Genomic DNA, 13,302 nt, shown 5'->3' on the forward strand with positions numbered 1-13,302 from the left:
TAGATGTTAAGAATCCAGAGCTGAAATACTGAGGTCCTGTATGACCTTTCCCCTGAAAAGCTGCACCTGTTCCTTTGCTGCTCACCTTGCTTCTTCCATTAGTGTTAGTATAAGCCACTAGCCACACAGTAGCTAGAGGGATCTTTGAAAAATCATAAATTAGCCCTGGCCGGTTGGCTCAGCGGTAGAGCGTCGGCCTAGCGTGCGGAGGACCCGGGTTCGATTCCCGGCCAGGGCACACAGGAGAAGCGCACATTTGCTTCTCCACCCCTCCGCCGCGCCCTCCTCTCTGTCTCTCTCTTCCCCTCCCACAGCCAAGGCTCCATTGGAGCAAAGATGGCCCGGGCGCTGGGGATGGCTCTGTGGCCTCTGCCCCAGGCGCTAGAGTGACTCTGGTCGCAACATGGCGACACCCAGGATGGGCAGAGCATCGCCCCCTGGTGGGCAGAGCGTCGCTCCATGGTGGGCATGCCGGGTGGATCCCGGTCGGGCGCATGCGGGAGTCTGTCTGACTGTCTCTCCCTGTTTCCAGCTTCAGAAAAATGCAAAAATAAATAAATAAATAAAATAAAAATAAAAAAAAATTTTTTTAAAAAAGAAAAATCATAAATTATGTCACTTCCAACCTGAACATGTTCCAATGGCATCCCATTGCATTTGGGATAAAACCCGGACCCTAACTGATTTGTTCTCTGCTGTCTAAACTGATCTCAAGTAATACGTATATCTTTTCTCATTTCTTACCCCATGCCAGATGCCAACATTCCTGATGTTTCCTCAACATACCATTCATGCTCCTGCCTCAGGGCCTTTCATTTTGCTGTTCCCTTTGCTGTCTAAATTTTTCTTCCTGGCTTGCTCCCTGTTGTTGTCATTCAGATTTCTTCTGAAATGTCTCCTCCTCAGGTAGATCTTCTAAACACTACACACACACACACACACACACACACACACACACAGAGTCACATTACCCTGCTTTATTTTCTTCAAAATAATTATCAGTATTTGAATTTTTTTTAATTATTTCCCTCACTAGACTTGTTTAGTTCACCAAAGTGTCTCCAGCACCTAGATTAGTGTCTGGCCTATAGTAGGCACTTAATAAATATATGTGGAAGAAAAGAAAGAAGGAAGAAAAAAATGAGGGGAGGAAGGAAGAAGAAAGAAAGAAAATCAATTTATTAATTCTATCATATTAATTTGTATATATGTTGACAAAAAGCATTACTGATATTAATAATTAAATAATATATATATTTACACGTTGTGGGAGACCCATGGACAGACCTCTAACTCCAGGAGTATCAGAGAAGGCTTCCAGGAAGAAGCAACTTCTGTGCTGACTTGAGCAGTGTTTTGATGAAACCTGCACATGGTCCCAGGCTGAATGACAACTGGGAAACACTACTCTGGATGTAAAATCTAAGCCTGATGAGTGCCGCTGTCTATCAATAGCCTGGGAAGCTGCCTGCCATCATTCCTTCCTCCCTGTTTGCATGAGCCAGTCCTCCATCAAGAGGGAAACTTTCTTGCCTCTTCCTTGAGTTGGTGTTGCTCTGTAACTATTTCACCAATGGAAAGGGTGGGAATTACGTGGTGGGACTTTCAAGCCCATGCCTTAAGATAACGGCCATGATATGACACATAGAGAAAAATTAAGGCATTCTAGTCAACATTCCCAGGGAAAATCCCAGGAAAGGGCCAGTAGTAACTACCAGCCTTCTTGAACATTCCAGTGAGTCAACCTTCTTGCATATTCCATTCCAGTCCCTAGAGGCCTTAGGTAACTACAGCCCCCACCACCAACATCGACAACAAAAGAACCACCCACTACCCACTGGGCTTAGTCAACCTACAATATCATGAGACATAAAAAAATAGTTGTTCTTTAAGCCACTAAGTTTTTCAGCGGTTTGTTATCGGCAATTGATAACTGAAACACTCTACAAAATCATGGACTTTTGTTAAACTGTGGCTGAGAACTTTCAGTTGATAGGGAGAGTAGTCAAATTTTGAAATTACCCCAATAAAATGAGCTTGGCCCAGAAGACACTATGTGAGGATGAAATTAGAAGGTCTCCTAACCAAAGCCCTCCAAAAACGATTCTATCTACATCATCTCTGACTGAGAAAGTCTCTGCTTCATGCTCCCCTGACGGGTGCTTACTTCCTCAAAGGCAACTGTGCCAGTTAGGGTTCTTGGGTTGCAAGTAACAAAAAACTCTGGAATATAGTAGGATGATATGTAAGAACTCACAGAGTCACAAGGAAAACTGAAGGACCAGGCCCAGAAACGTCAGGAACCAGATGAAAAAAAGATCCTAAACATTTTATCTGGGACCAGCAGTAAAGCTAGAGAAGATAAATCACATTATTTTATTTTCTCATCACCTTATACCAAGATTCAAATTTAAAAAAAGGAATTTGTCCAAATGGTCTAGTTTGGGTCACACGTTATATATGCAAGTAACAGGTTACCATACTGACGATAATGCTAACCAGCCTGCCTACAATTTACTCTCAGATAATGCAGATGAAAACAAAAATACACACAGATGCATGTAAGCAAATGTGGCAATCATTTTTCAATTAGTAAATCTAGGTTCCGGATACACAGGTGTTTCTTGCATTAGTCTTGCAAATTTTCTGTTGTGGGTCTTTTATTACCTCCATTTGACAGATGAGTAAATGGAGGCATTGAACAAGTAACTTGCCCAAGGGTATGAGCTACCAAGCTAGCATCAGGATATAAACCCAGGCTCAAAAGCTCATATTCTTAACTATTATGCTTTACTGCCTCTGCACAGACACATAAACAATAAGGATATTTAATTGTTGTACATAACATGTCTAGAAGTAGGCAGTTCCAGAGTCTATTCATCAAGGACCTTCTGCTCCACCATCTTCAGCATATTGGCTTTCTGTCCTTAGTTTAGCCTCATGGATTCAAGATGGCTGCCACAGCTGAATGATCACATCAACTTAAAATCAAGTCCAAATGCAGCCCTAGCCAGGTAGCTCGATTGGTTAGAGTGTCATTACCATGGTTGTGGGTTCAGTCTCTGGTCAGGGCACGTTCAGGAATTAACAAATGAATGCATGGATAAGTGGAACAACAAGTCAATGTTTCTCTCTCCCTTTCTCCCTTCTTCTCTCTCTAAAAGCAATTTTAAAAAGAAAAGTCCAAATGCAGGAAGCAAAAGAATGAATAGGTTCAAGAAAGACATTGTATCTCTCTGTTTTTTTAGATATAAAATTGTTTCCCAAAATTTCCCTTTCTCCTCACTATCCTCCACCCCCAAAGCAAATGTCTCCATACTTCTCATTATAGTGGAGATATGGGCTATATAGTTACCCCTAGCTGCAAGAGAATCTAGGAGTCCAAGCATTTACTCTCTCAACCATTAGTGGATGAGTGAATGCTTCTCAGTTGTCTGGTCCAGCCCAAAGGCTTTGCTTCTGTCCCTGTCCCTCTCACGGTCCCCTTCATTCTTCCCTCTTTTATTGTGTGACAATATGTCCTAGTAGTTAAAACTGTGGGCTTTGGCACTCGGCCTGACTTGCTCAGCTGGTTCTGCTACTTATAAATCTGTGTGATAATGGCTGGTTACTTAAAATTTCTGTGCCTCCATTTCCTAAAATGGAAACCACAGTAATAATAATACTATTTCATAGGGCTATAATGAGGATTAACTAAAACAATACTAAAAGCCCTGAGAATGGTGTCAAGCACGAAGTACACCCACAATAAATGTTAACAATGATTATGTATGGCAGTTTCAAACTGGGGGTTTGCAGGGATTAATATCCAAAGGTTAGTTACAATTTCCTGCTTTTTCCTCCATTTTGCCTCATTATAGTTATTACAGTCTGCAATTTCCCTGCAAGTGAAAATAGATTGCTCAGGTGGATACTAAACTCTGCACATGGCTGAAACTCGGTTTCGAAACACCTAATCTGAAAATGAGCTGGCACTGGTCCAGGCTCCACCCCCAGGCTGTACTCTGAACCATTCCATTCCCTGGGTAGGACACACAGCTGACGGGGTGTCAGACACACAGACAGACTGAAGAAATTTAGAGCACTGAATGCTTTATTTGTTGCTTCAATTAATAGGGGGAAATAACTCTGCAAAGAATCACATGTAAGGCAAAGTTGGGGTAGTGAGAAGCAGCCTGAGCCTTTCAACCCAGAGTAACCATGTTCATGCCTCTTACTCGAAACTTAGATCAAGTTTTGGCGACCTGTGGTTTTTGTGCCACAGGTGGTACACAAGCCAGCTGAAATTGGCCCCTGGGCTGGCTGCAACAGACTTGCCTGTCCCTGCAACCTGCAAATGACTCTCCACAGCTAGGCAAATCTTAAGCTCAACTCACTTTTTTTTTTCTGAGGTTTACTTATTAAATGTATTTGCCTTAAGAAAAAAATAATTTGCTACCAAATGCTTAAAATTAATTTACTACCATTGTACTACCCATGGTAGGAAGGCTAAGCAGATTTTTTAAAGTGTTGGCAAAGATGAGGAGAAAGTGGAGCTTTCGTGTACGTTGCTGGTAGACTGTGAATTCGTGTGGCCATTTTGGAAAACAGTCTGGTAGCTCTTCAAAAATGTTAAACCATATGACCCCGGAAGTTTCATTCCTAGGTATATACCCAAGAGAATTTAAAATATCTGTCAAAACAAAAACCTGCACCCCAGCTGGGTAGCTCAGTTGGTTGAGAGTGTCATCCTGACATGCCACAGCTGTGGGTTCCATCCCCAGTCAGGGCACCTACAAGAATCAACCAAAGAATGCATAAATAAGTGGAACAACAAATCAATATTTCTCCCTCTCTCTCTCTCTCCCCCTCCCTTCCTCTCTCTCTAAAATCAATCAAAAAATTTTAAAAACCTGCACAGAAATGTTCATAGCAACATTATTCATATACAACCCAAATGACGATCAACTGTGAAGGATTAAAGAAATGTGGTCTAGGTACACAATGGAATATTATTACACAGTAAAAAGGAGCAAAGTACTGATATATGCTATAACATGGGTGAACCCTGAAAACATAAAGCTAGGCGAAAGAAGTCAGTCGTGTATTATATAATTCTATTTATATGAAGTGTCCAGTAGATTAGTGGTTGCCTAGAGCTGGGAGGATGGGGGGCTGAGAATTTTGGCTATGGGGGTTGTTGGTCAAATAAGTTTGTAAATATGATATATATATATTTGCTTGCTTATAGTTTGCATTGGATGTGGGGGGACAGGCTGTAAACAGGTAGGATTCTTATAGCCTAAGGCTTAGTCTTAAAACTAAGACCTTTTGTGATGTAGGGTGGTGCACCCTCATGAGGAATCCCATTATGCCTCAGATAAGTGACTTTGTATCAGAGACTTCCTTGTTTGTATATTGGATTAAGGGTTTTGATTTCTATACTATAAAGTGGGGCAGACCAGGAGCTTGCTCTCTCTCAATTCCTGAGATTAGCATTAGAGAGGAGAGCAGAGAAAGGCCATGTGGAGGAGGCCAGGAGAAGTAGCCAAGATGGCAGAATGCTGGAGGAGAAACCAGTTTGTGCAGAGTTTGTGCAGAGAGAAGGAGATGGGGAACAGAGGTGAATAAGGCTAGTGAGCTAGAAACCTTTGATTCTAGGAAACTCGGATAAGTCAGTAGCTTTGTGAACACTGAATGAGTGGGTTTTGGAGCCCAGTGTGTGTTTTTACTTGCCCGCCGGTGCAAGCTAGGATTAAAGGTAATGGCCCATCAGTTCTTGGCTCCGTTGTTTCATTACCGTCTGTCTGAATCTAATGTGAACCTGCATGGGCCAGGCGGCTGTGATGGTGACTGTGGCTACTGGCTTTACAGAGGTGTGCAGGGTTTCTCTAGGGGATGATGAAAACATTCTGAAATTAGATTGTGATGATGGCTGTGTGACTCTGTGGATATGCTAAAAAAACACTGACGTGTACACTTTGAAACAATGAATTTTATGGCTTGTGAATCATATCTCAATAAAGCTGTTATTTTTTTAAAAGCCCATTGTAGTTCATGCAATTGTGAAATTATAATTTTCATATCTTGTTCAGAGACATGAAAAGGAAATCTTTTAAAAACAATGGTAGAAATTCAAAAGGTATGTAAAAAAAGTTAACAGTGAAAAGTAAGTTTCTCCCCACCCCTGTTCTCCAATCTTCTTGTTTCCAGGGACACCGTTGCCATTAGTGTCTTACTTGTCTCCCAGGAATATTCTATGCCTATACAACCTTATATGTGTGTTGCTTCTTACACAAACAACAGCATACCGTCCACAATGTTTTGCCCCTTGTTTTATCACTTAATATGTATCATGGAGCCCTGGCCGGTTGGCTCAGCGGTAGAGCGTCGGCCTAGCGTGCAGAGGACCCGGGTTCGATTCCCGGCCAGGGCACACAAGAGAAGCGCTCATTTGCTTCTCCACCCCTCCGCCACGCTTTCCTCTCTGTCTCTCCCTTCCCCTCCCGCAGCCAAGGCTCCATTGGAGCAAAGATGGCCCGGGCGCTGGGGATGGCTCTGTGGCCTCTGCCTCAGGCGCTAGAGTGGCTCTGGTCGCAACATGGCGACGCCCAGGATGGGCAGAGCATCACCCCCTGGTGGGCAGAGCATCGCCCCTGGTGGGCATGCCGGGTGGATCCCGGTCGGGCGCATGCGGGAGTCTGTCTGACTGTCTCTCCCTGTTTCCAGCTTCAGAAAAATGAAAAATATATATATATATGTATCATGGAAATTATCCCACAAGGACCTTATGATAAGTTTCCTAGAAAACTATCCTGCTTTTTTAAGCAACTGTTATAATAAGTCTGTGGATGTTATTAGCAGACATTCAGGTTGGTTCATATCTTGACTGTTACAAATGAGTTTCCTTGTACCTCTCTCTTAAAAGCAATGTGTTAATAGGTACTAGTAATCACAAAAGATAAAGAGGGAAGTAGAGATCCCTTTAATGAACTCTCAAATGAGCTCAGTGTGTCATCAAGCTGAGGAGCTTCCCAGCACTAGCAGAGGGATGGGAAAAGAGGGGCCATGGGGGAGACAAAGAAGTTGTCTAACAATGACAGTGTTTTGGATCAAGGCAGCTCAGAGTCTTGAAATGGAAAAATTACCAAGCCTGGATGCAGTTTTTTGGTTCAGATGTGAAAGCACATCCTTGGAGGTGGCCAAATCAGTGTCTCCAAAAGGGATTCCTGGCATTGGCTTCATGAGACAAGGCTGTTGTTCCAGATGGTGGGTCAATACCCAACTATGGTCTAGAAATCAACGTTATGGGACTTGACCACTGTTTTTTAAAACCTGTAATGGAATTTTACCAGACAGCCCAGTGGATTTCACATAGTATGTATTGTTTCTTAAATTTTTTATCTCAAGTATATATAGAGGTGTGAATACTGAATCACAATGTGAAATATATTTGTCACAGTGATTCATAGTCAAATGCTTAAAGGCACAGAGCAGGGAAGGTGAATCGTTTGTCCTCCACATTCTGTTTCATAACCTCAAACCTTTTTGCAGGGTTAGTATGTAGAACTGAGTACCCAGTACCCCCTCCTCAAGTACAAATTCAAGCGAGAAGTGGGCATGGCTGTCATTGGGAAGTCGCTGGTCTAGGAGATGGCAACTTTGAGAAACCAATTTAATCATCACTTCTGCTCCTCTAGTGAGGGATAAATGTGAAGACTAGCTCCTCTTGAGCAAAATCTTCCCATCTTGGCTTGGAGATGTTTGTTACATTTCTTCCTTTCCTCCTCTTTTTCTTTCTTCCCTTTTGTCTTTCTTTTTCAATTCTACAAAGATACAGTCCCTCGGCCACCCAAGATCTCTCCCAAAGACAACCACTATTACCAATTTCTTAGGTGTTATTTAAGAGATGCATTTACAAATAAATACACATCTATCCATATACGTAAATTTTTTTAACACGAATAATGGCACATACTATATATGCGCTGCTTTGCCCCTGATTTTGTTACTTCCGGTAGCTGGGAGATCTTTTCATACTAGAACATGTAGGGCAGTTTCATTATGTGTCACTGGCTGCATGGCATCCCATCACATGGTGTCTCAGGGCTTGTATAGTTGGCTGACCCCAGCCCTGGAATTATACTTTCTTTTTTTAAATGAAGTTCATTTTTAAAGTGATGACAGTGAGCTTATTTAAAAGGATAAACCCTCTTCTAATTATTTAGTAATTATAGAGTAGGAACATTGGAGGAATGGATGTGTTGAGGCATGAAAACAATATTTACGCCAGGGGTGAATGTGTCAGCCAAGATTCTAGGTTTAAAAAAAAAAATAGAAATGCAAACAAACACCCTCTGGCTATTATCAATCAACTGGATTGCAGAATCTGTTAAGGATTCTGAACACGTCAATCATGATGCCTGCCCCACCCAAGGCCCTTCTTTTTATTTATTACTTTTTTTACAGGGACAGAGAGAGAGTCAGAGAGAGGGATAGATAGGGACAGACAGACAGGAACGGAGAGAGATGAGAAGCATCAATCATCAGTTTTTTTCGTTGGGACTCCTTAGTTGTTCATTGATTGCTTTCCCATATGTGTCTTGACCACAGGCCTTCAGCAGACTGAGAAACCCCTTGCTCAGGCCAGTGACCTTGGGTCCAAGCTGGTGAGCTTTTTTTGGCTCAAGCCAGATGAGCCCGTGCTCAAGCTGGCGACCTCGGGGTCTCGAACCTGGGTCCTTCTGCATCCCAGTCCGACACTCTATTCACTGCGCCACCACCTGGTCAAGCCTAAGGCCCTTCTAAAGGAAGAAAGAACAGAGGTCTTCGGTACTAGGTCACTGGCCACTTTTGTTTACACCGCAGCTGATTGGATCAGACATGGGCTCCGGGGCAGCCAATGCAGGGGCTGGGGAGTGATTTCTGAGGTGGCTGGGCACAAACATATTGGGCCAGACAGGAAGCAGGTTGACTTGATAGATTTCCATTTGGGGGTGAATTTAAATTGAAATCTATAGAGTGAATCATCTGGTTAATAAATGGATTTGAAACTGCAGGGGTACAGGACACATGAGATAGGAAGGCCTGGGATGGGACATGAAGAACAGAAACTGACTATTCAGAGGTAAGAGATAAAGAAAAGCTACTAAAAAAAAAAAGAAAAGAGAAGGCAGTTTATTCTCAGCAATTGCAGATTTAGGTAACCTGAAACATCCTACCCTTCACTAAAAAAACATCTGAAATTTCTGGGTAAAAGATGAATATTCCTTCAAATGTTCACAAGAAAGTAAGGGAAACCCCCTGCAGCCAAAAAGAAAAAAGAAAAAAGAAAGAAAAATGGAACCAAAAACCAAACCAGCCAGTGAACTGATCCTGTGACTGTCAGAAGAGGGAGGTGCCGTGGGTCTCAGAAAGCGAGGGTCTGGGGCTGCGATGCAAATGCAAGGACAGGAAATCGGGCCTGGAACCCATATCATCTGAAATGACAACACACAGGAACAATCTTCCTTGAGCTGGGGAATCAGTGGACAAAATAAAGGTGGGATGAGACTGGGGGGAACTTCAGCAGATAGGGTGTTAGGACAAACAGTACGGGAGGGATGGGGTACAGATACACAAAATACGAGGAAAAAGAACATATATTTCATCTATATACAAAGACGAAGCAAGTTCGACCTAGAACCAAGCAGCGTACAGGTGAGGGAAGCTGCTAGGTGGTGGCAGGAAGGGAAACAAGACCCACAGAAACCCAGAAATAGAGAAAGTAACTGAGCTCTGCCCTTGCCAGCAGTGCAGTGGTGCTGCGACCGCGTGTCAAAGCCAGCAGACTCGCTGGTGGCCTTGCGGTGCCTGTGAGGCCTTCTCCGTTCATTCATCTTCTTGCCGGGTACATACTGAATGCGGCATTTGTTTCCTGTTGCCACCAATGCAGTCACTTAGAACAACACAGACTTACTGTTACAGTTTGGGATGTCAAAAGTTTGGAAGGGGTCTTATGGGGCTAAAATCGAAGACCACGTTCCTTCCGAAGGCTCTAGGGGAAATCCATTTCCTTGCCCTTACAGCTTCTAAAGACCTTCTAAAGGAATGCCCACATTCCTTTGCTCGTGGCCCCTTCTCTCCCCAAAGCTGGCACTCACATCACTCCAACTCTGCTTCCACTGTCACATCTTCTCTGATTCTGACCCAACTACTTCCCTCTTACAAGGACTCTTGCGATTACATTGGGCCCACGCAGTTAATTCCAGGTAATCTCTCTCCATCCCCAAATCTTTAACTTCATCACACCTGCAAAGTCCCTTTTACCAGGTGAAGGTGACATGCTCACAGGCACTAGTTCTAGGGTAGAATAATACAGACCCGCTCCCACGAAGCTCAAGTTCTGCAGAGCGGAGAGAATGAGAAGGAGCACGAACAGTCTCACAGTAAACACACAAATAAATGAAATAATGTCAGAAAGTAATCAGTGCCATCAAAAAACTAAGACAGAGCCCTGGCCGGTTGGCTCAGCGGTAGAGCGTCGGCCTAGCGTGCGGAGGACCCGGGTTCGATTCCCGGCCAGGGCACACAGGAGAAGCGCCCATTTGCTTCTCCACCCCTCCGCCGCGCCCTCCTCTCTGTCTCTCTCTTCCCCTCCCGCAGCCAAGGCTCCATTGGAGCAAAGATGGCCTGGGCGCTGGGGATGGCTCTGTGGCCTCTGCCTCAGGCGCTAGAGTGGCTCTGGTCGCAACATGGCGACACCCAGGATGGGCAGAGCATCGCCCCCTGGTGGGCAGAGCGTCGCCCCATGGTGAGCATGCCGGGTGGATCCCGGTCAGGCGCATGCGGAGTCTGTCTGACTGTCTCTCCCTGTTTCCAGCTTCAGAAAAATGAAAAAAAAAAAAAAAGAAAGAAAACAATCTAGCTCCTAGAAAGGTTCAGTCTAGACTTCCCACATGACTCAGCAGTTCCACTTCTCGGTAGAGAGAGACCCAAGAGAACTGAAAATATGTCCACGCAAAAACTTGTACGTGAATGTTCATAGCAGTATTCTTCATAAGAGCCAAAAAGTGGAAATAACCCAAATGTCCATCAAGTCATGAATAGATAAACAAACTGTGGCATAGCCACCCATGGAATATCATTACCCAGGCACAATAAAGCATGAGGTAGTGATACATGCTTCAGGGGGGAACCTTTGAAACACTATCCTAAGTGAAAGAAACCAGTCACAAAAGACAACATATTATATGATTCCATTTATATGAAATGTCCACACAGGCAGAACTATAGAAACAGGAAGTAGAAACAAATGGGAGAGGAAGAGATGGAGAGGGACTGCCCAGAGGTACAGGGTTTCTTTTTGGAATCATGAAAATTTTGTAACATTGGTTGCACCATTGAATTGTATACTTTCTAACTTTGTAAACGTATTTTTTTATTTGAACTGCACATTGTTTGGTATGTGACCGATATCTCACTAAAAGCTGTTACTTAAAATATGGGGCTGTTACTTAAAACATGGGGTGAGATACAGTCTCTGCCCTCAATGAATGAAAAGTTCAATTATGGACCAAAAGATCAAATGTCAATTACCCCACAGAGATAAGTTACAAGGGAAATGTTAGTAATCATGTTAGGTCACATTTCTTGAGTGACACTATGTGCCAGACCATGTCCCCGGCACACACACCAATGCAGCTCCTATTACCAAAGCTTTACAGTCCAAATGACTTAATTAAAATTGCCAAGGAGTGTCCTGGAGAAACTCTATTCCTCATTCTGGGCCTCAGTTTCCCCATTTGTAAAATGAACTGTTTGATTGCACTGTATCCTCATAGGTAAGTGAGATGTGTTTGGTAAAATATCCAGACAACTTTAAATAGCACTGTGAGAACATCACCCCTTTTCCAATCATCCTCTTAATTCTTCTGCCATAAGTAGAAAGCCTTAGTTTTTGTGTTTTGTTTTAACAAAGGACAAGCCATCCCAAATACTAAAGCTTCTAGGAGACAATAGTATCTAGCCAAAATGTAGTCACACTGTGTTATTTCCGTCTTCATTTTTACTCTACCTCCCCCTGATGACAAAGGATACAGAATTTCGGCTTACCTGTTAATATAGTGTTTCCTTTTGAAATAAAATTTCTATAACTAAAAATAAGTGAATTGGCCGTAACCAGATAGCTCAGTTGGTTAGAGCGCCATCCCCATACACCAAGGTTGCAGGTTCCATCCCTGGTCAGGGTACATAGGAATTAACCAATGAATGCATAAGTAAATGGAACAACAAATCAATGTTTCTCTCTGTCTCTTCCTCTCTCTCTCTCTCTAAAATCAATAAATAAAAATATAAAGAAAGAAATAGCCTGACCAGGCAGTGGCGCAGTGGATAGAGCATCAGACTGGGATGCGGAAGACCCAGGTTCAAGACCCCGAGGTCGCCAGCTTGAGCGCGGGCTCATCTGGTTTGAGCAAAGCTCACCAGCTTGGACCCAAGGTCGCTGGCTTGAGCAAGGGGTTACTTGGTCTGCTGAAGGCCCATGGTCAAGGCACATATGAGAAAGCAATCAATGAACAACTAAGGTGTTGCAACGAAAAAGTGATGATTGATGCTTCTCATCTCTCTCCATTCCTGTCTGTCTGTCCCTATCTATCCCTCTCTCTAACTCTCTCTCTGTCAAAAAAAAAAAAGAAAGAAAGAAAGAAAGAAAGAAAGAAAGAAAGAAAGAAAAGGAAGTGAATTTATTTCAAGAGAAGCACTAACTAAATAATATACATGATATAAGATTATGGCAAAAATCAAAAATGCCCTGGCCAAATAGCTTGGTTGGTTGGAGCATCATCTTTTTTTTTTTTTTTTTTTTTGTATTTTTCTGAAGCTGGAAACGGGGAGAGACAGTCAGACAGACTCCCGCATGCGCCCGACCGGGATCCACCGGGCACACCCACCAGGGGCAACGCTCTGCCCACCAGGGGGCGATGCTCTGCCCCTCCGGGGCGTTGCTCTGCCGCGACCAGAGCCACTCTAGCGCCTGGGGCAGAGGCCAAGGAGCCATCCCCAGCGCCCGGGCCATCTTTGCTCCAATGGAGCCTTGGCTGTGGGAGGGGAAGAGAAAGACAGAGAGGAAGGAGGGGGGGGGGTGGAGAAGCAAATGGGCGCTTCTCCTATGTGCCCTGGCCGGGAATCGAAACCGGTTTCCCGCACGCCAGGCCGACGCTCTACCGCTGAGCCAACCGGCCAGGGCCTGGAGCATCATCTTGATGTGTGGAGATTACAGGTCAGATCCCCAGTCAGGGCACATACAAGAACAGATCTCCCTGGCTGGTTGGCTCAGTGGTA

The sequence above is a fragment of the Saccopteryx leptura genome, chromosome 5 (genome assembly GCF_036850995.1).
Source record: "Saccopteryx leptura isolate mSacLep1 chromosome 5, mSacLep1_pri_phased_curated, whole genome shotgun sequence".
Lineage (NCBI taxonomy): Eukaryota > Metazoa > Chordata > Mammalia > Chiroptera > Emballonuridae > Saccopteryx > Saccopteryx leptura.